The sequence below is a fragment of the Myotis myotis genome, unplaced genomic scaffold, assembly GCF_014108235.1.
Source record: "Myotis myotis isolate mMyoMyo1 unplaced genomic scaffold, mMyoMyo1.p scaffold_m19_p_5, whole genome shotgun sequence".
NCBI lineage: Eukaryota > Metazoa > Chordata > Mammalia > Chiroptera > Vespertilionidae > Myotis > Myotis myotis.
This window is the reverse complement of record NW_023416357.1, coordinates 24,472,970-24,500,105: the sequence shown is the minus strand read 5'-3', so window position 1 is coordinate 24,500,105 and position 27,136 is coordinate 24,472,970. Positions and strand designations below refer to the sequence as shown.

Sequence of the window (27,136 nt, the reverse complement as noted above, 5' to 3'; positions counted from 1 at the left end):
AAGGAGGCAAGAACATACAATGGAGTCAAGACAGTCTCGTCAATAAATGGTGCTGGGAAATTTGGTCAGATACATGCAAAAAAACAAAAAAAAAAAAAAAAAGAAAAGAAAAGAAAAGAAAACTATATCACCAATTTACAACATACACAAAAACAATCTCAAAATGGTTAAAGGACTTAAATGTAAGACAGGAAAGCATAAAAATCTTAGAAGACTTCATAGGCAGCAAAATATCAGACATATGTCATAGCAATATCTTTACTGATACAACTCCTAGGGCAATGGAAACTAAGGAGAAAATGAACAAATGGGACTACATCAAAATTAAAAGCTTCTGCACAGCAAAAGAAATCATCATAAAAAACCCCCACAAACAAACCAAGAAAGACCGCTGCATGGGAGAACATATTTGCTGATACTATTTCAGATAAGGGTTTAATCTCCAACATTTACAAGGAACTCATAACAACTTAACAAAAGGAAGGTAAACAATTCAATGAAAAAAATGGGCAAAGGACCTAGTAAATAGACACTTTTTGAAAGAGGACATACAGAAAGCCAAGAGACATGAAAACATGCTCAAAGTCACTAATCATCCGAGAGATGCAAATCAAAACAACAATGAGGTACCATCTCACACCTGTCACAATGGCTATCATCAACAAATCAACAAATGACAAGTGCTGGTGAGGATGTGGAGAAAAAAGGAACCCTTGGGCACTGCTGGTAGGAATGCAGACTGGTGCAGCCACTGTGGAAAATAGTATGGAGTGTCCTCAAAAAGTTAAAAATGGTATTCCCATTTGACCCAGTAACACCACTTCTAGGAATATATCCCAAGAAACTAGAAACACCAATCAGAAAAGATATATGCACCCCTATGTTCATAGTAGCACAACTTACAATAGCTAAGATTTGGAAACAGCCTAAGTGCCCATCAGCAGATGAGTGGATTAAAAAATGGTAGTACATCTACACCAGTGGTTCTCAACCTTCCTAATGCCTTAACCCTTTAATACAGTTCCTCATGTTGTGGTGACCCCCAATTTCATTGTTACAAATTGAACATAATTAAAGCATAGTGATTAATCACAAAAAAATATGTAATTACATATGTGTTTTCCGATGGTCTTAGGCGACCCCTGTGAAAGGGTCGTTTGACCCCCAAAGGGGTTGCGACCCACAGTTTGAGAACCGCTGATCTACACAATGAAATACTATGCTGCTATAAAAAAGAAGAAACTTTTACCATTTGCAACAGCATGGATGAAACTGGAGAGCATTATGCTAAGCGAAATAAGCCAGTCAGAGAAAGATAAATATCACATGATCTCACTCATTTGTGGGATATAATGATTAATATAAACTGATGAACAAAAATAGATCCAGAGATAAGGCAGCACTGAACAGACCATCCAACCTCAGAGAGAAGGTGTTGGGGGGGGCATTAGCGATCAACCAAAGGACTTGTATGCATGCATATTAGCATAACCAATGGACACAGACACTGGGGCAGTGAGGGCTTGCCCTTGGAGGTGGCGGAGGCGGGGGTGGGGGTGGGGGTGGGGTCAATTGGGGAAAAAGGAGACATATGTAATACTTTAAACAAAACAAAGAAATAATAAAAACAAATAAAAAACAAATAAAATATAAATAAATTAATTAACCAAGCTAAAAAGAATCACTGTTGTGGAATGAGTAATGAGTCTTCTGCACACTATACATAGAATTTGCAATTAACCTAACTTTAGTAGTGTTATATCCTATTGGCTGCATCTTCAAAGCACTGATTTGCTCCAATCAGCATTATTTTACATGGTAGAATGGAATTGGCCCCAGGCTATTTAGTTATATATTTTTTATTACCTAAATGTTAATGGTTTCCCCCAAACATCACTTTCACTGCATTTCTAAAGGCATGTTTTTACTAACAAAATTGAATGTTGTAAATTATTTCAGGGATCCAATATAGGAGCTATAGTATATTGAAGCATGGGTTGAATATTATTCACATGCACAGCAGTTTATTATAGCTCAATAAATGTAGTATCTAATTCTATGTGATGCTGTATTTAAAGGATTTAAAAAGTCATTAAATATTTTCAATAAAAAGTAAACTATCATATAAAGCATCACTAACTAGTTGATTGGTACTTACTAAAGTACTTTCCTTCCAATTATAGTTAAAATCTATTAAAGTTAATGATAGACATCATTCAAGAGAATATTCAGAGAGAATTACGGCAGAAAAGAATTTCGAGTTCTCATTTTTGCCAATTTATCCAAAATTGGGTGAGACATGTCCTCAGAAGCAGTACTATAATTTCAATTGTAGAAACTAGATAAAAAACAATTAAACTTAATCATTCATATGTGTGACTTGATCCATTTCTATTGGATTTCATGAATGAGTTAACATGAATTGTAATGCTTTTCACATCAAAATTTCAAACTTTTTGAAGCTAGGCATTTTGAAAGTAGTGAGAGGAGAGTGATAATATAAAATGATTCAAAATAATCAGTTCTTTTAAAACAAACAGACAAACAAACAAACAACGCCACACAAAATTGGCAGTTCATCTGAGTGACCAAAACTTTACTAGGACATTTTTCATTAATTTCAGGTCAATATTTATCTGCAATCAATAAATAAAGGCTTACAGAAACGAATTCCATTGTTTACCTTGGCTTTAAAATGTGATTTCTTTTAGATACTACACAATTTCTTTCTGATCCTGTGCAGATGGGCCTATGCTAATATGAAATGGTGCCTTAGAAAGGTTATTTCTGTGTTCTGCAGGGAGCAGTCATCCTTTGACCTACATTCAATATGTGACACAGATCTGATTGTGCCGCAACCATTAGCCTCATCCGAAATCCCTAGTTGGAGGTCAGAGCTCAGGTCGGGGACCATCACTCTTGAGTGTCAGAGCTAAACTTAATGCCTTTTAAAAATATGTGGATGATATTTTGTTCTCTGTAGGATGTATGAAAATGGCCCGAGAATTTAATCCTGAAAAAAGTTCAAAACAAGAATGGTTTAGTTGTCTGACATGTCCCCGTGACCTCTTTCCGAAATCATCAGCATTGACCAGTGCATTTGGCTTTTCCCCTGCCTGCTGTCTAGCTGTGTGTGTGTGTGTGTGTGCGTGTGTGTGTGTGTGTGTGTGTATGTGTGTGTGTGTGTGTGTGCGCGCACACACGCTCGCGTTCTTCTGTGTGTGTCCTTCTGTGTACCTTTCTAGTCATCAAGACACCGTCAGATAAACCATGGTCCTTTGAAAATAGATTGTCTCCAATCCTGCTGTGCCAGAACCCAGGAAGTCACAGAGGGCAGAGAGTTACAGAGGAGGGCTTGGGCTCACAGTATATGGAACAATGGCAATTTCTATAGTGCCAGTGGGCAGGGCAAGGAACTCTTCTTCTGAGCTGGTGTTGAAACGTTTAGCAATCATTCTCCAATGAGAATTGGCAGTTGCTTGCCAGCATGAGATGTTATGTCAGCACAGGTGTCAGGGAACAAGGGAGGTTTCTGAAGGAAATAATTGGCAGATCAGTTATGGCCAGGGAAAAAGAATCGCGCTGGGGAGGACAAGCGAGAGGGGGCAAGGCGCTACTCAGCAGATAGCGTTACAAGTAATTTTTAACCAACATTATTTAAGAGCTTTGAAGAAAGAGCCCCCTTTCCCAGAGGCACCTGCTAACTGACAGGGCATCAGGAAAAGAGAAAACGACTTCCGTAAAGGCTTTAAAAAAGGACTTTTAGAGGCAGTTAAAAAGACATACAATCACGTTCCATGTAAACCTCTTTAAGGAGCAGTTTACTGCCCAGGCTGGGCTTCTTTCACTTCACAGTCTGCTGTTTTCCTTTACCCACCATCCCACCGCCTCCTCTCCAGAGCCCTTCATACAAAAGCTGAGCAGCCTCTGTTTTCCGCCTGAGCTCCTAGCAGGATGGAGACACAAGCAGCTAGTTCGCTTGTGTGAGGTCCTGAGATGTAGCTTTAATTTTAACTCTTTCATCCTTGCAGTGAAATGCACACCGCCCCACCTCTGAATGTCTGTTTGGAAGATTTTCCAATGGGCATGTTACAGCCTTCATTATGTACTTTCATCATTTGGGTTCTAATGTTCTTTCCCATCATTCATTACCCAGCCTGCAAAGCAGCTTGCATCTGTGTTTTCAGAGTTGAAGAAAATGCATCCAAAGTGTCCCCCACCAGTTCTTTTTGAGAATTTGCTTGGAGATATAAAATGCTCATTGAAGGGAACAGGAATTCTATTCATCATTGTATCTGCTGTAATTAGCACATAGTAGGCAAGCAATCAATAATTGTTGAAAATAAATAAGAATGAATGAGTGTATGAATGAATGAATATCAGAAGAACAGGAGTAGGGAATAGCAATGGGAGATGTGTAGAGGCACAGAGTTGGGCTAGAAAAACAGCTTTAATCAGCTGGCAGCCTTGATTTCTAGAATTGTCACTAATTTGCCCCAACTTTTTAAATCCTATGCAACTACTTTATTCCGGAGTGTTTTTCCAGAGAGCAGCATTTTAGGCAACAAAACCAGCGAGAAAGAGAACCGAATCAAGAAAGTGTTATCAAGTTAGCCACAACTTCATGGCCCTAGAAACCCTATGACACGCATTTCAGGACTGTGTCTCCTGGGGAAGAAAGGGAGAACCATTTATCCATGGGCTCCCACCCCCATTTGTCAGAGGTTCACTTCCCGGGACAAATAGCCTGCACCTCTGGCTTGTATGTGGTTTAGCATGAAACAGGTTCCTGTGGTGTCTCACTCTGTGGCATCAACAGAAAAGTGCCAGAGCAGAAGACAAGGTGTGCATGGCACAGGACTGACCATCAGGTTGCTCCTGCAAGAAGCCAGTCTGAACCGGTGGAGAGCTGGTCGTCATAGCAGCAGCTGGAATGGGAGACAGGTGAAGCCAAGGAGATCTGACATGGTGCACGAGCAGTATTTGATACAGTCCCTCAAATACTAATATACTACATCATTGATGGCGAACCTATGACACGCGTGTCAGAGGTGACACGCGAACTCATTTTTTTGGTTGATTTTTCTTTGTTAGATGGCATTTAAATATATAAAATAAATATAAAAAATATAAGTCTTTGTTTTACTATGGTTGAAAATATCAAAAAATTTCTATATGTGACACGGCACCAGAGTTAAGTTAGGGTTTTTTAAAATGCTGACACACCGAGCTCAAAAGGCTCGCCATCACTGTACTACATGTAGCCATTGGTTGTTTTTAGGAAAAACATGTAAAACCACTTACATCTGAATTTGTAAATTGAAAACTAGGATGTTAAGTATTGTGGTTAGTAATGTAAATTGAGTGTACCATTAGTAAAATAATGTCATTATAGAGTTAGAGAAATAGAGAATTAGCCTCATCTAACTGTGTGTTTATGTGTCTTAGTTTTGATCAATATATTGTTTTCAAGAGGCCTTAACATTGGAAGCCTGCCAGGAGGGACCTGTAGGTCTGATGCTTTCTCCACTCATGTTAGGGGGATGACTGGGCAAAGGAATTAGTCTGGGCTTGGCTCAGAGTTACTTGGACCGGATTTCTCGGAAATCTAATGCTGGCTACAGAAGTGCCCCAACTGATGAATGTTGGGGTGAGCCACAGCCTCAGAGCGAAAGCATTTCGGATAAACTTGTACCAACACGAGTGGTAGAGTATGTGCACGTTAGTCTTCCACGGTCTACCGCAGTGGACCTCAAACTTTTTGTTTGCACATCAATTAAAATAATACTGAAAAATCTATGCATTTCTTCCACATCAAGTTAACGCTAAAATATTTTGCTCAAAATTTAAGTTGTTGAAAATGTAATTTCTGGCCAATAGTAAATATAAATGTTAACATTAAAATAAATTATCAATCACTTTTAAAATTGTGGATGAAAAAGGGCCACATGCTAACCTGACTAGCTCAGGGAAGGCCTGCGTGGCGGCCTTGTAAAGACCAGAAATAAAATTAATTAAAACTTTTTAACTAAAAGCAGTTTATGGTGGGTAGTCATGTCCTAGGCCGGCATCTTCCCCGACAAAGATCAATCTTTATCCTAACTGAGCCTGTCTGCTGTCTTTTTGCAGCTACGATAACATATCTTTGGAATGTCAAAGTAGTTTTCCTTTTTCCAGACCCCTCAAAGCACAGGCAGCACTCTGCAGAGACCACAAATCCCCTCATTGTTATTGAGTTAATTGTTGACTATTAACTATCCTATACCCACCTGTGTAAAAGAAGCATGTGTCTATCTTTTTACTTTTTATCCAATCCCCGCTTTGCTTTCTCCTGCCTCCCTAATTTATCATCAGTGAATTTCATGTAACCTCCTTATGCCTCCTCCTTTGATTGTAATGTATAAAATAAGGTGCAAAACTGCCATTCTCTGGAGCATTATCTCAATCCAATTGTTGACAGTTTGGTTCAAATAAACTCACAAAAATTCTTCACAGGTTTGAATGGTTCTTATGTTGACACACTCCTCCCCCCCCCCCCATAGAATCTTAATACAATAGCCATTCAGAAGCCAAAATGTCTCATACGAATACATGTGAACAAGCTCATTTTAACAGTAAAAAATTGTATGCCATTCCTTTTCTTATTGAACTTATTTTCATTCAACTTCCCCAGATGTTTTTAACTGAATGGTAATTATTATTCTTAAATGTCTTATATCGATACTATGGACTCTGCAAAAATTATGAAAAGGACTTGAAGTTTGAAATGAACATTTTTCTATAAGTCCCTAAGAAATACATCTTTTTCCTGAATAGATTTAGCTATTATCAGTATGACCCAAAGCAACTTATTTGGCACATTTTTAAACTTCTATAATTATACTTATACCCATAAAAGTTATCTTTATATGAAAAAGGCTCATGCAAATATATACAATCCTTCATTCCAATTAGCCCAAGAACAATCCCCATGGACCAATGCCAGGTGATCCAGAAGCAGGTGCAGGTGATGCAGAGGCCAAACTCCCGGCTGCCGGCGATTATAGGAGCTCGGCTGGGCGATCCCGCGTGACTGCAGGAGGGCGCTGGGCACCAAGCAGGGCCTGTGCTCCCCGAGAGAGCTCGTCCTGGGCCCCAAGGCCCCTGCGGAACCTGCAGCCCATCTCTCAGGCTCAGCAGACTAGGCTCTTTCCAGAAGATGGTGCGTGCAGTGCCCGGGGGGAGCCACTTGCCCAGAACTCTCTGGGCCCTGAGACCCAGGACCGGAACACCCCCCACCAGAGCTGGGCGGTCCAGGGGATCCCCTGGGCAGCAGCCAGGAGAACCAGGCTCTAGGGCTGCAAGAGCTCCCCTGGGGCGATGCCAGCGCCCTGAGCGGGCAGGACTGTGTGAGGGGCAGCCAGGGGCGCCCAGCCATGGAGCGGCAGGGAGAGGGCCTCAGAGATGCGCGCACCAGTTTGTGTAGGCGGAGAGCACCCCAACAGCCCCACGCGGGTGTCAAGTCAGTGCCTGCCCCTCGGGCTGAAGCTCCAAGCCGAGCAGACGAGCCTCTCCACACCCAGTCGCCCCCATGGGTCCTCAAACGGTGAGTCTGACCGCGCGCACCCCACCCCCAGCCCTTTCGGGGTTCGCTGTAGCCCAGGTCTCCTGGGAAGCGCCGGTGGGTTCTCAGAGCTGCAGGTGTTGCGGACTCCTCTCTCAGAGGCCGGCCCTCAAAGTTGTTGGTGCTCCACGTGGGGATGGAACTTTCAAATGGTGCCGCTCAGGGAGCAGCTTCGGGTTCTGAGTCCCCCCGGCTCTGGACCGCTGCACAGGGATGGGGTTTATGGCAGGATTGTGCCCCAGCCTCTCCTATCTGCTTCCACGGGGCTCTTAGAGGGGTTGCTGAGCCCTAAGGGGTGTTTTCAGAGGAAGTTGTTGCATATGTGGCTGTGGATTGGTGTGTTGGAAGGGATGGGTTTGGGACCCTCTTGCATCACCATCTTGAACTGGAACCTCATTCCCCTTTGATTTGAGGTGTTTGGCAGTGGAGGGGGAGGCGGCGGTGGTGGGGGGGTTGTACGGTATTCCCATGTGAGCGCCAGGACTGTTTCGGGTGCCACAGTTATGATCTCTTGCTTCTCCCCAGTCTCTACCCCGGGAACGAGGGCAGGCTGGCCAGCAGCTTAGCATAATATCCACAGGCCATGACAACAGAGGGATGAACAGAATTCGCATCTACCATTTTTACTTCATTTTGGCTGCGGTTAGTTCACACCTTTGCAAGCCCAACTGAGGGGAGCAGCTCGGGTTGCAGATTTTCTGGGGAGCAGCGCTGGAGAGGCTCTGAGGAAATTCTGAATTTCAGTCGCATTTGCCACATTCACCGTGTCAGCCAAAACACGTTTCAGTGAGAAGTATTATGGGCACCGTGCCCCCAGTGCCACATTGCACTCGTGACATAAAAAATGCTGTGCCTCATTTCACTTAGTGAAATTTAAAAAGGAAAAAGCTTGCAGCTTGTTAAAAAATGCCCAAGACCCTCAAGCTGATTTAAAATTTGTAAGAAATAATGGTAACAACAGTAGCAGCAAACAGAAACACCTAACACGTTGGGGGTGCTGCCTGTGTGCTCAGCACTCCGCTCAAGTTCCTTTCAGCAGCATCTTAGTTACTCCTCAGAACACCTTTATGAAGTTGAAACTGCCATTCTCCTCATTTTATAGGAGGAAACTGCACGAAGAGAAATGGCCAACAGGGTCATCCGTCCAACTGAGAAGTTATTGTACCTGCACAGTCAACCTGCGACTCTCATTGTCATGCAAAAGTAGGACAGTGTAAGAACTCAATGATGAAAGGGATGACCCTTTTCTTCAAAGTTTCACATGTAACTCATCTAACTAAATATGAAGCCTTTATGGCTATGGCTCCTTAATTCTGCCCCTAAATTGATAGGAAAAAAAAAAGAAAGAAAGAAAGAAAGAAAAAAAGACATTTTTGTCATAGCTAAACATTTGCAGAAAGATGCACCCACACTGTGGCAAGGTCAGCTCTAAGGGAATACAAATAAGATTAGGACAGAAATGTAAGCTTTTAGGCTCTATTGCAGGATGTCTCAGGGATAGCTTGTTGTGTGGCATACATCACATCCACATAAATGCATTTGTAAAAATAGCAACCCCACTACCCCACTTTGCCCAAAACTATCCAGATAACAGTGGCAACAGTATCCTGCTTTATAATTATTTCTCCTACTGTTTTGACTTGGATTTAGATAAGCATCTGCATTTCAGCTTATTTGCCTTTCGAATAAAACCTAAAAGAAAAAAAGTATTCTTAAAGAAGAACTTGAGGTATTTTTAGAAACAAGGAGAAAAGAAAATTGTTTGTGGTGCTATTTTTAAACCCTTCTTAAAGCTTTCTTAAAGCTCCAGTGGTTAGGACAGTGCTAAAGGCAAAAATGGTGCTTAAGGAAACACTTCAGAACATGCTAGGAAAGTTGGAGCCCAAGCCAAGCCCCAGAGATCGAGGAAAGTGCTCATGTGGCCTGGTGTCCTTCGACTCTTTGAAGGTTATTTTCTAAATGAGACGATGAGAACAAATGAAATTATACTTTCCTTCCAGCTAGTTAAGCTTTAAATCCCCGGATGAAAAAAAAAGTTTTCTTTTTTGGACAGTGATGTATTTCTAGTCAGTCCATTCCCAAAACAAATACACCAGAAACCCACTTCGTGCACAGAGTAAAAGAACAGATAGAAACAGGGGTCCTTCAAATGGTTCAGTATCACTCCAGTTGCCATTTTGCAGGTAACCTCACTTGATGGAATAGGTGAGCTTTGGTCTTGTTACCTATTACCTCTAACACCATAGATTATTAAACTGAATCCCATTTGAATCTCTCACTTACAGAATACTTAGATTTTCACTCGGAGCAATGCTGACTCTAAGAGACTAAATGTAGTAGACGGTGTTAGTTGATTACTCAGCATCCCTTTCTCACCTTCTTTCCTCCTAATAGAATCCTGGTTTTGTTCAGGTACCTTCCTCTCCTTTTCCCCGCTTCTCCCAGGGCCACACACACCAAGGGAAGCTGACCCCAAGAATGAATCTTTAGTCTAAAAAAGCCAATGAACACATGGAATTTTGCAGCAATTAGTGATGTATTAAGAACATTCCTATGACTTAAGCGGGTTCAGTGGGTTCGATGGGCACTAACTACCCTTCATCCTTGATTGTGAGAGAGGTTATTCTCTCTCTTCCTGCTTAGACAAGAATAAGGAAGTACATAGCCCCACTTGCCACTGGCAACCATCTTAAAGTCTGAGGAGGAACAGGGGTTGAACAACTTTGATGCTGAAGGTAACGTGATGGAGAAACAAAGATTCTACCTAAGTTTTTGATCACACCACTCTTCTGTGGGTCACTAGGAGCCTGTTTCACTATGGGCTCTCTTTTCTGTAAAATATATTTTATTTATTCCTTAATTCAGTTGGAAATGGGATTTTTCTCTTACCGATAGCTCAAAGTATCCCTAATACACAGGCTGAAACACTTAGTGAGAACGAATAAGAAGTAATTAGATCTTTAGGATGCTGACCATGAATTACTGTAGCTTGTTTTTTTCTGATCGTCTTTCCTCTGGTAATAGGCTTACTTATTGGCTTCACTTTTACCCCTACCAGGTTAATCACTTCTGAAAAGTCCTTTAATTCTCTACTTACTATTCTGAAGCTGGGGATGTGAAGTGCGGGGGAGGACTGCCCCTATTCAGTTAGATTACTTGTGTTAATGTGAGATGTTACTGATTGAAAGTGTTAGTCAAAGGAATGGTGCAGAGGCAGAAAAACAAGTGGTGCATAGGTTGGGAATTGCATTTCTAATATTTCAGGACTCATAGTTTCTACTCCTTTTCCATGGAAGCTACAATTTCCCACAGTGTTGAGATGCAATAGAGAAAATTTCCAGAATGTACCATGGTACTTATTTTAGGCTAGGAAGTGTGCTTATGTAAAATAAACTAACTTCGATTGATCAGTAAGTTAAAAATACTCTATGTGCCTTTGACTTCAGGAAATATAAAGAACATCACCTAAATCTCTCCACTTCATTTCCCAACCTTACAAAACATTTGGCATACTCAGGGCTTAGCTGAACTGCATATTTCATTGCCAAACAGTATTCACGAAGACACTATTACATGTATTGACTGCCACTTAAGGAATGAAACAGGACTACATAATCAGTTGAATTTAGTTCAATCTATTTCCTACAGCCATGTTCAAGGTTATAACAAGGTATATAGAATCTGGTGTTAGACTTCTTATGGAACCTCAAGAAACATTTTCAGGGTAGGAATTTAAGGGAAAAATGATTTGTTCATAAAAGATGTACTTAAGAGTGTTCTGTAGATGTAGATTATTTTGTAGATTCACCTTGATGTAGCACAATGGGTGGATAATAAATAAAAAGATAACCAAAAGATTATCATACTAGTTTACACCAAAGAGAAAGAATATTCAGCCTCAGTTTGCAACCTTAACATATAAATAAAAACTGCAAACAATTCTATGCTATGGAGTAGAGTGACCAAACAAATGTCAACTTTCAGTAAGAAATTATCCCAAATAAAAAATTCAAGTATTGCCTTAGGAGACCCACCACTGATAGGGTTTGTAACCCTATTTCAGATATTTGGTCAAAGCCACCAAGATCATCCTGGGTTCTGTAGGGTATAAACCTTTGGTCTTGACAGTCTAAGAGGCTGGCACCAATTTTTCTTAAAGTGTATTTCCACAATGTGTCCAAAGGAAATCAGATTACAAGAAAAGAAAATTAACATCCAACATGAATAATGTAAAAGTATATAAATGTAGTCCAGAATTTAAAAATGAGCACTCTCCACTTGTTCTTTCAACAAACACCTAATGTGTTCCTGCCATTTGTAAAAAACAGTGCTTATGTCTTAGCTGTAAAAATAAGACCCGGAGGCCTCGTCCTCTAGATGCTTCCAATGTGATAGGTGAGACCTAGACACTACCATAGAGACTTTTGAAAAGATGTATTTACAGCTGCATTGAGGCTAAATAAAGTCTATTATGGGATCTTGCAGGATAGTTAAGTGGAGGTGAGGGAAAGCTTCCTGGATAAATGGATTCTTGACCTCTTTCCTAAAGATTCTATAAGATCCAGTAAACAACCTGGACAGGTGAATATTAGTACCAAGCTTCAGTGTCAACATAGCAATGGTAGATCCTAATCTATTTCGTGACTAAAAGACTCAATCCTGACAGAAATCTATTTATTCACTGAATACATTTCTAAGATGGCAGTTCCTAACAGTCACATTTAATATTAAATACATATTGTAACCAACCTGGTGTCAAAGCATGGTGGCATCCATGGCACCCAGTACAATACCTTGCACAAAAGTGTTTATTAAATGGTTATTGAATTGAAATCCTGTTGCCTAAATTCTAAATTTCAGCTAGTCTTCTTGTATAAAAAGATTTCTTGCTGAAATGTATTTCTACTGGCCAGTACAGTGGGACCTTGACTTACGAGTGTCCTGACTAACGAGTTTTTTGAGATACCAGCTGTCTCTTGGCCGATTTTTTGCATTGAGTTGACAGAATAATTTGAGTTAACGAGCTCCTTAACGAGCTCAGTATCAGAACGAATTAAACTCGTAAGTCAAGGCCCCACTATATAGAGATAAGACCAAATCTAATAAACTCTGAATGTCCTAATCCTATATAATAAAAGCCTAATATGAGAAGTATCCAGTCGTCTGGTCAGCTGTTCAACCAATCAAAGTGTAATGTGCTAATGATATGCTAAGGCTGCTCAACTGTTTGCTATGACATTCACTGACCACCAGGGGGCAGACAGTCGACCGGTTGACCAGTTGCTATGACCTGCACTGACCAACGGGGGAAGATGCTCCAGCCAGTAGGTGAGCTTGCTGCTGGGGTGTGGCTGATTGGGACTGAGTGAGATGGGCAGGACACACTCTGGAGCCCTCCCACTGTCCCTCCCCAGCTGGCCAACCTCTTGCATCCTTCCCTGGCTCCAATCGTGCACTGGTGGGGTCCCTCAGCCTGGCCTGCACCCTTTCGCAACCCGGGACCCCTCGGGGAATGTTGGAGAGCTGGTTTCAGCCCTATCCTGGAGGCCAGGTCGAGGGACCCCACTGGTGCATGAATCCATGCACTGGGCCTCTAGTGTTATATACAAAACTAATACTGTTAGCCCATTATTAATAGAGCCTAATGATGCTGCCTTCCTTCACTTTGTTTCCAGGTTCTGGCTTTGTGCTTAGGAAGTCCATTACTATTGCAAAGATTGTAAACATATATTTATCTAATTGTCAACTAGTAAAGTTATAGTGTAATTTTGTGCTCATAAGTCTTTAGTCCACTTGGGATTTATCTTCTATGAAGCAGGAGGAAAAGAAAAATCTATTTTTTCCCAAATTGTAAGTATGTGTTTTTCTTGTCAACTACTGTCTGTCCAGCACTGGGCACAGGAGGCCCTCAATAAATATTATAGAATGAATAAATGAATGAATGATGAATCTGAACTTCAGACTTTCTCCTGCCAGGTTCCTCTTGGGACCAACAGTAAGCGATTGCAAGACTGACTCAGATTAAGGCAAAGAGCCAGACCTAAAGCTGACAGGCTTTTGTGAGGCTGATATCTGCTGCTTTGGGCTGTCATTAATTGATCTATTGTTATGTGACCATACTGATAAATCCATTGAGGGATGAAAAAGAAAGATGTATTTTCTTGTTTTCTTTCTAATTATATTTTAAGTCCTGAGAAAATATGTACATTGCATGTGTTGTGTATCTTCCTACACCATTGACATTCTTTGATTTGACATACATTTGAATCTATCAACTATCTGAGTATATACGTATACATATGTATCCATACAGAAATAATAAGCATAAAAGACATGGGAGTTTAGTAGTTAAGAGCATGGGCTATCAAGTCTGCCAAGACTGACAAGTACTAGCTATGTGATCTTGGGCTAGTTGCTTAACCGTACTGACCCTTATTTTGACTTTAAAAGTGGGAAGATAGACAGTATTCACTTCAGAGTATTGTTGTAAACATTAAGTTCATGTAAAGCAATTAAAATAATGCTGGTATATTGTAAGTGCTCTCTAATTGTTAGCTTTTATTATTATCCTACTCAGTTTACCCAATAATCTTTCTTATTTTTGCTCAAGTAACAGATTCAAAATATCTTAAAAAAATACACAAAACCATAGGATTATTTGAATGAGAGGTTGAAAAACTCACTTAGCAAAAAAAGCAATTGTTTTATTTACCATAGAAAACATATAGTAATATACAAGGGCACTAAAACTGTAAAAGGAAAGAATCTGAGAAAGAACAGTATTTGAATTCTGAAAAATATATTGAAAGTAAACTCAGAGGCATATCCTGTTGCCAAGCACAAATTAAGAATTAAAAAATCAAAATGACAGACCTGTTAATCTACTTAGGAAGGCATAAATTGTTAATCAGGCTCCGGGCAACATTGCTTAATACCCAGTTTAATAAAGAGTCTGCCTAGAGGAAGAAGAGGCCTGGTGGCTGGATTTTGAAAGCTGGGCAGCTCTACTTACGGGCTTATCCCTATAGCTCTCAGGACACCATTGATAAGGCTTCCTTTGAAACTGGCTCCTTTTAAAGGAGTCAGAATTATGAAAAATTATTAGCATGGGATAAAAAAGTTATATTTTTCCCTGATATGAATGAATTTGAAAAAGAAATAAATTGGAAATATATTTAAGAGAATCATTCGCAGTATGTATGAGAATTCCACCAGTAAGCATTTATTGAGCCCTCACTATGTGCTTACATCTGCTAGTGATGCCTTTACCTAAAAACTGTGATCTTGAGATGGAGAAGTGATGTTTTAAAGCCATTTTCTCCCCAACCTGGATTTACCTCCATCATAAGGCATCTTAGATCAGCTGGGCTTTTGCTGGGCAGGGAATAAAATAAGGAATTTTCCAGTAATCTTTGCATCATTTTTAGGAACATTTGTCAATGAGGTAAAAACTAAATTGGAAAGTATTCAACTAGCACATCATCTTCTGAACAGTTGGAGCCTCGGGGTTGCTTCTTTGAATTGAGCCCAAATTTCACTCCTTGCTTTAAAGTCTTTCTTCATAGCATCACGGAGAATAGCTCATTCTTTCTTAGTTACAAAGCAGAGCAAGGTTGGCCCTCATTTTCTGTGACTAGGTTCTCTAACTGGCCATGATGGAAAGATTGTCATAAGGAGAAAAAAGAAAAAAATAAGCCATTTAATAACTCATTTCAGTTTAGTGACAATTTGGGAAGCAAGCATGTGCTCGATTATGTTCAGAGTGCCCAGGGTGCAAAGCCAACTTCTTGTTCTTCAGTGCCCAATTAATCCAGCATAGGGTTTCAATAATTTCTCCACTCTCTGTCCACTACATAAAATCTTTCATTACATCACATTAAACTTAGTCGCTTGAGAGCATTTCACTCTTATGTTGCTTTCAACTTCATATTTTAAATACATTAACTGTCCTATTTAGCATTCTCTTTGAGAAAGTGGTTATTCATATAATCTCTAGATATTTTGCAGTGCCCTCTCCCCTATTGTAGTCTTCACTTTAATACTTTTTAGAACACAAAGCACATACACATTTAAATTCAAGGTGTGTGTGTGTGTGGTGGGGGCGGGGGGGTGAGGTGTGTGTGTGGGGGAATTTTAAAGAAAAACAAAAAAAAACCACCCTGGTATCTTTGGAAAGATATTGTGGAACATAGTATCTGAGAATTAAAAGCAAATCTAAGAAAGGAAAAGAGGTATCATGAGAACATTTTAAAAAATATAGGACCTATGTTTGTCATGTCTGCACTTATTTTAAAGGCAGTTTGCCTGCAGGTAAATGTACATTGAATGCAAACATTATTGCAGAGCTGGTACTTTCGGAATCTGGAGGTTTGGGACTATGTCCTCTTGGTGACACTAATCAGTAAGTGACCCCTTCATTCTGCTGTCTTAATTGACATCTGCCCCAAACATCTATTTTTTTTTTTTTTTTATTTTTTTTTTTTTTATAAAAAGGGAGATTTGAGTCAGAGAATGAGGGAAACTGTGGCACTGATGTTTATTATAAGGCCTCTCTCATAGAATTAATTCTTTAGGAAACACTGACAAAATCCCAACTAGATAGTTTTAAACAAGTAGTTTAATTTGAGAGTAATGGCTGGTAGGTACAGTAGCTTGACTTGGTTCAATTTAGAATTGGGCAGTAATATAACAAACTGGGTGGGTTTTATCATTTTGCGTTGGTGATTACTTAGTCTGACCACATCATTTTAATCTGTGTTAAATTAAAACCTGTTGCTAATAAGAGCTTAGAATATTTTATTTGAATGTGAAATTGGGCAGTTTCATACATTTTATAAAATGTATGATAGTAGACTAATGAAACTCTTTTATTTTTTTCAATCCTGCAAAGGAGGTTTAAGCTTTGTAGCTAAAAATATGCTAAGCTCATTTTCATGACTGAAATCTATACAATATGCTAGAAGGCAATTGGTTTTTGAAAAAAAATGCATAACTTAAAATATAAATCAACATCTTAGAAATTTTGTCCAGTTATATAAAGTTCACTTTTAGGGGAAAAATACCCTTTTACAATGGATATGGTTAAGCTGAGTTTTCTTTAACTTGTCAAATTAGATATGTATAAATTTTAAAAGTTTTTATTTTCCCTGAATAACCCACTTTGCAACCAAGTGGGCAAATTCATTGTTTATGACACATTCTGGCCATGGGCTTGGCAAAGCATATTTTTACAGGACCGTCAGTAAAGTCGAAATTGTATTAGTATTCTTATCTATAAGGTTTAATTAAGGGATCCAAAGATATTTTTTTTTATTGCTTAAAGTATTACAAAGGGTATTACATATGTCTCCTTTTCCCCCCGCCCTTGAGAAAGATATTTTTTGATTGAATGACTTTAGTTTGTTGTTTTGGCTATTTTAATATTATTATAATTCTTCCTTACTTTTCATTTATCCAAATAAGCAGGAAGAGAACCAGGTCAATAATTTTTCATCATGAAGTTATTCATTAAATAACACAGTGGTCCTCAGACTTTTGTATTTCATGGAATATTAATAGTTTTTTTTTTTTTAAGGGGGAGGTTGACATTGGGTTGTTTCTTGCCAGGTTTCAGTTTTGTTAAGGGAAAAAAACAACATAATCTATACACATCCCTTCATGAAAGAATAGACATTTTAACTCCAAAGAAGTAGGAAGGAAACTGTTTGAGTCCTTTAAATGGAATAAATTGAGATTTATGAAACATTGAATAGGTTCTCATTTTGCATGTGTGACCACTCACCAATAAAAATTTTTTTTTTCCAAGATGGACACAAGAGTTTGGCTAGTCTGAGGAATCACTAGTTCAGTTAAAACTCACTCAAAACTGCCATCAGACCATTACACATAAAACAGAAACCTAAATTTATCATGTGTCCCCCTAGTACTGGTCAAAATTTCAAAGGACAATTTTAATTCTTCTTTGCAACAGGAGCTTTATAAAATGGTATGAACACATGGAATTCCTAAAGAAGCCTGAATCTTTATTTTCTCCATAAGTGTACTCCTTCATGGCATATTTATAAATAACAATATTGTAGATTTAAATTTCCTTGTTAATTTTTAATGTCAGACTTAAGTGGAGATGGTAAAAAGCAATACCACTCAACAACTAGAAGTTAACTTACAGAAGAGAGAGGTGGAGATAAAAGAACAAAATGTATTTAGTATATCCATGGACAAGCCACTTCATCTCTCTGGTCACCATTTATCTCAAATGTAAAGGACAGGTATTGGGTAAAGTCATCTCTAAGCTCCTTTTTGTGTCTCACATTCTCTAATAATGCTTCTAATGTTCTAAACTGTCCTTGAAGGCTAGATTAACTATATGACTTTTTGAATGGTGGCAGTAGAAATAATATAGTTCAATGAGAATGGCTCATCAATATCAACTATATATAATATTGTATTAAGAGAATATCTTCCTTCCTTCCTTCCTTCCTTCCCTCACTTCCTCCTTCCTCCCTCTTTTCTTCCTTCCTTTAATATTTTTGGTGAAATTTTACTTGGTAAAGAAATAATTCAGAAAAAATACTGAACTATGATGGTAATGAAATAACAATTGTGGTTATAAAAGAAGAAAATTATTTTTACCCATGAGATAAGGATGAAATAAATACAGTCTTACTAAACTCGACCCACAGTCCCCACTGTTGTGTATAGAGTGAATGTGCCAGATGCCCTCAGAGGGTGCTGTGAGGTTGGGATGCCCCTTGTCAATGAAATGAACAGCTATCATTTTTAGCTACCTTTGTGACGTGCCCCCTCCAATGTGAGGCTCTCTTTGAAGGCAAGAGAAGATAATTTATTCTCTTATGAAAGTACCATTATTTTGCTGAAATGGCCCACACAATCCTGTTTACTACAAGTATAAACTCGAATGCACACTTGCAAATGGTTTACAAAAAATGACTAACCTACAAACATTTCTGCATTGCTCTGATCAAAATAATTGAATAATTCCCATGCCCTCTGTTGCTCTGTATTACTCAGAGTCACACTTTTGCTTCTAAGATACCACAAGTGTTAGTTAACAGCAAATTCATTAAGTGCTTGGCTCAAACAGAAAATCCCTGGAAATTTAAACTAAAAAAGAGCTAAAAAAGGATAAAAGTATAACATTTTCCTTTGACCTATTGAATAATTGTTACTATACAGAATGCACGTAAAATACTTAGAACAGTATGTGACATGTTGAAAAGCTCAGTAAAGGTTAACTTATTAATGTGTACTTTGTAATTGTGAGCATTATTTTTTGCATATATAGAAAATTTGAGCCCACCGGTCACTTTTTTATTATCAGGTTTGGTGGGCTGTCTTGCTAGTTCAGTCTTTTATCATGATATACACATAGGATTCAAATGGGTGACATATTTGGTCTGTATCACTATTGTATACTTTGAGTTGTAGGCGTCCAGAGGACCCATTGTATATACATTTAGTTTGTAGGACAATAAAAGTAATGGAAGGAAGAGAGTTCATTTTCTTTGAAGCACTAAGAAAATCTCTTTCTTTGATTCTCATGAGAGTTCAGACCACTTTTTTAAAAAAACACACACTCCTCTAGTTATTTTATGATACATGCAGGATCATTTCCTTTAGATGGCCATTTTTTAAAGGTTAATTTTCAAATTTTCATTCTGTAGTAGAATGTTTATAAACATGTGGTAACATGTTTATGAACATGTTACTGATATAATTATGTTTCTAAAGTTGTATTTAATGGTAGTAGTATTTATAAAGTAGAAAATGTAACCTGTACAAAAATGGCAGTTTTGATTCTACTTCTATTTCTGTTTCCCTCATATGTAAAAAATCACCTTCTTATCTCTTTTCATTTTGCTCACCTGGACACCTCAATTTATTTTTTTCTTGCTGATTTCTATTCCTATGACTTATGAGGTCTCCTGTATATATTTTGGGTGATCTACCAATTTGGGAAATTGTAGAAAGAGAAAATCACAGTGCTCTCTCAAGTGATAACATATGAAGATCAATCATACTCTGTTCTGTGGTGGCTAACTTTATATTCCTCGCCCCCATAACTTGTTCTCCTCTACAAGAGAGCACTCATATTGCAGGAGAACTTGGGACCCATGCTGCCCATTTATACTGCACATCAAATTTAATAGTAACATTCTGACTTTAATTAAATGCTTCCTCTTAGAAATCTTAACAAGTTGATCTAATTAATAGAGGAAATGAACATCCAACAATGATAGTGTAAAGATATTAAACAGATGGAACAAGGTAAAATAATTTCTAATAATCTGTGGGAATGGAGGACATAGTACCCTCTGCATATGTGTCTATTCTACACTTATGGATGTGTGCTCAGAGCGTTCATCCTCCAGTAAGTTTTCTTTGTTGGAGGAGTTAAAATTTCCTGGATAGTTCAGTCTTGTTCAGAGTACTGGCTGTATCTGGTCCCCTCTGACCCAACCATTTTGGCTTAAAGGGCTTGTACTCCATTTTACTTTTGTAGTAAATGAAGGTGCACCACCTTTTCGAAGGGTTATTTGTACTTGTCCCCTCTTACCTTATCTTCTTACTTTGTGAATGATGAGGTTACAAAGACTCTATACATTTGGCTCTATAGTTAATTAGGGAGAACCTGAAGTTTCTCATATGACTGCTTTGAAAAAGGGAGCATTCCTAGGAATAGGAACTTTAAAAAATGTAGGCCAGTTAATCTTTATAAGTGGAAAGCTCAAACAAAAATATTACTGTTCAGATCCAGGAAAGTGCCTCAACCTCTCATCTGTCTTCAAAATGGAATAAAAATCCCAACGGAGGGGGAAAAAAAGAAAATAAAAGAATGAAGAGGAAAAAAACCAACCCAAGCCCTATATTTTTATATTTCGTCTCTCATTCTGTTGGAACAGTGTGACAACTGGGTGCTCGGTGTGTGTTTTTTCTTTTGTTCAGCAATTTCCCTATTAGCATGATGTTCTTGAGGCTTTGTATTTAGAATCATTATTCGGAAAAAGAATTTAAACCAGAGAAGGTTTGATTTTCTACATTTTCACCTTTTTGTGAAGCAAATCAGATGAGCTCTGTAGACACTAGCTAGGCTGAAACACTATTAAAAATGCAATTCTGACTGAGGCACTGCTTGTTATTTTTATAAGTGAGACCCTAATTCTGATTGACCCCAAAGAATGGGCTGCCATGACTAAGCAAGCAACAGAAGGCGACTGGCTTCTGCGGATGTTATCTCATTTGGAACACATTTCAAACTTTAGAACAGATTTTTAAATTGGGAGTTGAAACTTGCAGACTGTCAGCAGAAGAGGCTGATTCACTCCCATGGAACTATCTTACTTCAAGTTACAGAGTTTTTAAAGAAGTAGGTTGTGATACATCCAAGAGAGATATAAGAATCACCTTCCAAAATAAGGGTGACGTGTCTAGCTAATACATCTTTTGGACTTGGAATGTATGCTTATTTGAATCAGGGCTTCTTTAAATTAGAAACCTCTAGCTTTGTCTAACTTGTGATTGTTCATGGATCTCTGAAAGGTTAATGAATTGTTTTTCTTAAAATATTTCTTTAGTGGTGGGGGTTCTTCATGTGCAACTTTATGAGTTACAGCTTTAGCACCATTATTATTATTGGGTAAATTTGAATGGAGGAAGAACATCTTGACAAGGTCAGGAAATTTTATATTGCTGGTGATGAATTCCTTGCTTTTATTTGGAATCATAGAAAAGTTACCGAAAATCTGGATACCCAAACAACTGTGCACATACTCTCGAATTCCTTAAATTAGAGGAACTACACAAAAGATGCCCATGATAATGATTTTTTGACCTGGCTTGAGTGTCAAAATAGCATTTAGAGAATATGATCTTGTCTATGAAGAAAAAACTGTTACATGCTTATTATCGTAGGTAACAAATCAATGATGCAACTGAACTACAGAGAGAGATGCATGGAGTGACCCACTAGATGTCCCTTCCAACTAAAAAAAGTTTCTGTCATTCAAGAGTAAGTTGCCTTAGGAAGTTGGCATTCGTGACTGCAAAGCAAGTACGGGCCAGAAGAGGGGACCACACGTTTCAGTTTCACTTCCTTAGGAAGATACATAGTTTTATTCAGAATATCTGTCATATTTGATCTTTTAAAAAAGTCCTTCTATGGGACAATCACTCAATTAGCTCTAAATAGATAATCAGAACTTGTTTTAACTTATGATGCATTTGCAATAAGAAAGTAGCTTAAAAAAAAAAAAAGAAAGAATAAGTGTCTTTTGATACCCTGGAACTGTAGTTGTGCTTTCTAGAAATTTTAGCAGTTTCAAGTATCTCAGAGCGATATTTTGCAGGATAGGTTTTTTATTTTTATTTTCATAAGTAGGAAGAGTGCCTCAGAGCAAGTTTTTACTTGCAAAGCTGATGGAAGTGGTGGGTGGAGGAGGTAAAGTACATGTTTTCTGATAGTAGGCAACTTGGTAGAAAATGATTTTGCTTCTATATATTATCTTTGTAGAGTTAGCATTAAGAAATGTAATTGCAACAAATTGATGTAAAAGCCAGAGAGTAAAGGGACTGAAAGTCCCTGTAGAGACACCAGTCTGTCATTTGCTTATAATGGCAGCGGAAGATAATTGTAGACAACTACAGTATAACTAAACCATTGACATTTTCCTTCAAAAATGTGCTGCTGCTTCTCATGTTTTTTTTTTTTTTTTTTTTTTCCTGAAGAAATTGGTTACTTCCTCTGCTTCAAAAGTATGCCCTGAACCAGCAAAATAGGTAGGAAAAGATCTGCCTTTTGTTTTCCCCCAATGCCTGCTTAATTAGAACACACCAAAGAGCAAAAGTGGGTGAGATACAATCCTGTGTGATTGTATTTCCCAATAAATTGTGGGGTTTCTTTTAAGTTTGGGAGCTCTGCATGGAAAATCTGGCCTCTGGCATAAACTTTGCCCTCCTCCTTAGGACACAATGAAGACATCTGCTGGGTCATATCCCCTTCCTTCACACAACTTGCTTTCCGGCTCTCCAAAAGAGCAAACACAGAGCCATGCAAGTGCCATTACACAAAGGATGATCTCAAGCTAACCTGGAAGAGATTTATTTTCCCCGAAGTAGAATCCTAAGGGTTTTCCTTTTCAGGTAAAGGCATCAGCAAGAGAAGAAAGGAAATCAGCAATCCTTGCCCACCGTTTGTATAAGCATATTTGTTATTCATTCTCAGAAGAGTTGTGCATTGACTAGGTAGGTCCTTTTCCAGCACAGGGAGGAGTTGGCACCTCCTGGACAATGAACACTCGGAAAGCGCATATTTTGCATGTGCATCCCTCCAGAGCAGCCATGCAGAGCAGCATTCTAGAGGGCAAAACCTCTTCTTTCCCACTTACGTGCTTCAGGAAGTGGAAGTGAAGATTGGACAAGTCATGGGCCCAATACACCTCTTTAGTGTGAATATCATAATTAACATGTCTTTACAAAAAAAAAAAAAAAAGAGGGAGAGAGAGAAATGTGTGTCTATTACAGACGATTAAACTTCTAGGCTCTCCACTGTTCTCGGTAGTTAACTCAGGTGAGCAGCCCCGTGTGCTCGCAGAGACCTGCATATAACTCCCCATAAAATATGGATTTTATTGCAGCAGTGACAACACTTCTCAGCACCACACTGACCTCTCCAGCATCTCCCATCTTAAAATCTCCCGCAACTCGTGGCAGAAGAATAACTACAGAAGTGATCTCAGCTCTGCGACTGCTGCAGTGCACATTGCAACGGCCCCTGTGATTAAATTCCCGGGTCAACAAGCAAAGCACGCCGAGGCTCCGCTCTCCTGCCTCGGAGACCCAACCCCGGGCGCACCCCGTCTGCTCTCCACCCAGTCCGGCAGGCGGTCCACCCCCCGCTTTGTGCCTCGCCAGCCAGAGAGCACGGGTGGGCGAGCTGCGTTAACGCATGACTTCTCCCTGGACAGTGTGCTCCATTTTCCGAGTCCAGTGTTGGACTTTTCTTGCCATCGGAGCATTTCTGTCCGAGCGAGCAAGCAAGCTAACAGTTTTCTTGAGCCCCGTCTCTGGGCCAGATCATCTCTTTAGCTTAAGTTTTCCTTATTGGGAGCAGCCAAGAGTTCTCAAGCCACCCGATGTTCTGCGTTACTCCAAAGCCAGGGAACGTAACTCAGCCAAAGCAGCCCCTGCACAGACCCTGGTGATGCGGCAGGTGGAAATAAATCAAGCCCCAAACGGCCCTGCGGGTCCTGCACTCACCAGCGCCCTTGGTAATTGACCAGCCAACTTTGCAAATGCCGGCGCTGCCCTGGAAGCCTCTGCCCGGGAGAGAAGGGCAGCGGGCTCTTCCGGCGCCCCGTTACCTCGCCCCCCTCCAGCCCCGAGCGGATCCGTCTTACCAGGAGGCGGGGGAGCAGCGCCCAGGCTCCCCGGGAAGCGGCGCTGGTCCTGGGCAGCAGCGGCAGCGCCCGCTGGACCCGCGTGCCCACCCCTACCCGGGCTGGCAGGCTGAGCATCCCTCCCAACTCCGGGCGCGCAGCTCCCACCGAGAGGGCTCTTTCTGATTGGCTTCCATCAAAGCGATAGAATTAAGGCACCGAAAAGGCATGCACGGCCGCCACCCGCGGCCACCGGAGATCGAACCCACCTCTGCTCGCCTTCCGGCGCCCGGAGACCCCGCGACCCGCCCAGGCTGCTCGCGCCGCCGCGCTCCCCACTCTGCGGTTCTCGCTGCCGCGGCTGGAACTGCAGCTCGAGGGATGGGAAGGTTACGGCTCGGCTCCGGAGAGCTGGCTCTTGTGGGCACACACTGATTTGCAAGTGAATGAAGTGGGAGGGAGCAAAGAGAGGAGGACTTTGTTAGCGAGGCCCAGCGCCTGCCCCCACCCGCCCCCTCCCCTTGACAGAATGACTCCCTGTGTCTGAAGTCCTGAGCAATTCGCTCCCTTAACACTCCGGCAGCCCAGGCTTTCCTTTCTTTTTCTTTCTTCTTCTTCTTCTTCTTTTTCTTTGCGGGGGTGGGGGTGGGGGTGGGGGTTAAGACATACTCAGAACTTAGGTGACTCTGCCTGCTCCTTCCTTTATACTATCGGAAGGCAGGCACCCTGTGCTCACAGCAGCAAGAGTCTGCTGTTCTTATTTTACCAAGCGAGAGTGAGCAATTACAATTCCCAGGGACACAGTGCCTCCTCCGCTATCAGTGGGCCAGCTTCGTGTTACCGCCCGCAGAACGTGCACACATGTAAAACCAGCCTGGTCTCCCGAGAGAAGGGCACGGATGGCTTTTCTTGACAACACACACAGGCGCCCCCCAGACGCAAGCGGACATAGTTCGGAGGAGGCTTTCCTTCTCTCCTGCCAGGTTTCTACATAGTCCTCTGATCTCCGTGACTCTTCCAGAGCGAGTAACCCTGGGGTGCTGCAGCACGAAGCCATGCTTCCTGGGTTTGCAGAAACACGTGAAATGCAAACCCTTCAGGCTCACCATGACTTAGGACTGATTCCATCTTTCTAAGTGAGTTAATAATACAAGGCTACCCAGGACTTGTAGAAGAGGGCTGTGTAATGATATTCAAGGTCTGTTGAACTGGTTTAGGAGCTTTCAGGAAAGTTCCTGCAGTAGGATGACCTCCAGATTAAACTCTTTGGGGCACATCGTTTGAATAGCTATATTTATAGTCCCCCCAAAGTAATTTCTAATATTGGGGAGCCCAGCTGCAAAAAATCTTAATCATGTCAAAGTATTATTAAATGCGAGTAATGGTTTTCCGAATAGGAGATGTAGACATGATGGAGCCAGGCACTGTTGGATTAGGAAAATTAAATCTAATTACCACAGTGATCGCACCCGGGGTCAGCAGCCTCCCAAACCAGCTGTTCGTGTGTCTCTAAGTTCACGGGGAGATATCCGGCGCATGTTGCTCTAAAACAAAAATCCGGGCTCCTTTGGCCTCGGAGTAGTTAAATTGGTTGGAGGTTGGTCTCTTTCCCAGCTGAGCTTTTACTAGAAAATCTTTTGTTTCTCCAATAGAAGTCCAGGCATTTAAATAAAGCCCAAATCAAAGTCTTTCCTCTAGGCAGTCAGTGCTTCAAAGAAGTGTGCATGGAATGGCTTAGCACAGATGTTCCACACATGCAAGATAGAAAGACTTTGAGTTTCTTTCTTGAAAAGATCTTCCCCTAACGAAGAATTGCCACCAAAAAGAGGCTGATCACTTGTTCATGCAGCTCTTTAAACTCTTGTGGAGACAGAATAGGCAGAAGAAAGCTGCTTTTCATCCATAGCCCATTCCTCAGATTATGAATTTCTTACACACTTAATTGGGAAAACTAGCTCCTTAACTTTGTATAATCCTTTACTACTTACAGAGTACTTTCATAGACTGTTTTATTTGAGTCATCTTTCAACAAGTGGTGTGGTTTCCCCCCATTAAGACAGAGGACGCATATTGATGAGATGGCATAGGTTAAGTAACATGTGCAACACAAGAAACCTGCTAAACAGAAGATGCAGAAGTATGATTCGTAAACTGTGTGTAGGTGTGTGTAGATGTAATTATAAGTATGCCAATTAAATGTCACATTTTAGGATTACCTTTACAGAAAGATATGCAAGATTGACTGATTTTTATGGTAAAAGTGGGATAATGGTAAAGTTGATATTCTACCCGTTGCACCAGTTAATATCTCACAAAGGAAATCTCTAATTGTTTGCAATATACTATTCTTCAAACCCCATTAAGTCACATATCAAAGGTGATTAAAACAACGACTTTTCCTTTAAGAGTGGATAAACAAACAATTTGCTTCTGGACAGTTCAAGTGGCAGCATTAAATTGCATAAAGGATAGCACTTAAAGTATTGTCTTTCTTAAACATTTTACTTTTTTTTAAGGATAGCACTTTCATACTAAAAAACATGTTTTGTGTGGTTTTCGAGGATTTCTAGATACATTTACCACAACAATTATTAGTTTTTATTTACATGATTGATGTAAATATTCAATTATTTTATTCTCATTTTAGAGATAAAGAACTACTGAGCATTGACTAAGGTTAAATGATTGCCTGGCATCACATAAGTACTGTTCCAGTTCATTCTTTGGCACACCAAAACATGCCGGCAAGTAACAGAAGCTAATCAGAAATAGTTAAGCAGATAAGGGGGTCCTTGCTATCATCATGTAGTGTCCTCTCACGAACCTGGAGGGAATTCTGCGGGGCCTCCGAAAGGCCTGGGAGCAGACACCCAGACTCCACTCTAGCTGTAGTGCTACTTTCTTCTCTTGACTGGGCTTCTGCTCCTGTTTTGTCTGCCTCCTCTGGCCTTCAGTCCACAGGGCAGAAGAGCACCACCCACAGTTCAGAGCTTCCCTGTGGCAAAAGGAGGGAGTTTCTCTTTCTGCTACATTGCCAATTTCTTGGAAAGTAGCTCTGCTTGGTCAGGTGTTCCTCTGGACTGGTTGGCTAGGGCTGGGGCAGGAGGAGGCAACAAGGTAACCTACAGGCTGGCTCCCC

General features: G+C 40.3%; 1 protein-coding gene across 1 annotated transcript in view; it reads right to left on the bottom strand.

The window, feature by feature from the left end:
- The window catches only part of CDH6 (cadherin 6), a 136,134-nt gene extending 111,727 nt beyond the window's left edge, over positions 1-24,407 (bottom strand). Inside the window, exon 1 of the mRNA XM_036310484.1 lies at positions 24,267-24,407. The gene's annotated coding sequence lies outside the window, so the exon portion shown is untranslated. The remainder of the gene's footprint in view (positions 1-24,266) is intronic.
- Positions 24,408-27,136: the final 2,729 nt, after the last annotated feature.